This window comes from Penaeus monodon, chromosome 34 (assembly GCF_015228065.2).
Source record: "Penaeus monodon isolate SGIC_2016 chromosome 34, NSTDA_Pmon_1, whole genome shotgun sequence".
Classification (NCBI taxonomy): Eukaryota; Metazoa; Arthropoda; class Malacostraca; order Decapoda; family Penaeidae; genus Penaeus; species Penaeus monodon.
The window spans coordinates 3011402-3011604 of NC_051419.1; the positions used below are offsets into that span (position 1 = coordinate 3011402).

General features: G+C 59.1%; 1 protein-coding gene across 1 annotated transcript in view; it reads right to left on the reverse strand.

Annotated features, from left to right (window-relative positions):
* Nucleotides 1–203, reverse strand: part of LOC119594507 (thrombospondin type-1 domain-containing protein 7B-like) — a gene marked incomplete in the record, with an annotated part of 20475 nt that overhangs the window by 11462 nt on the left and 8810 nt on the right.

The window sequence follows — 203 nt, forward strand, 5'->3', positions numbered from 1 at the left end:
CTCCGCAAGCTGACAGGGCGCGCACCTCGGGAACCTCAACCTCGAGGCCCGTGCGCCTCCTCGCTGACGGACAGGAGCGCATGACGCAGGGTGAGACGCAATGGATGCTGTGGACTTTTTGGGAGGGTTGAGCTGCGGGAGGGGAAGACGCAGGTGTGTAGCAATGGATGGTTGATTTTAGGAGTATGTTGGTTAGGAAGAGT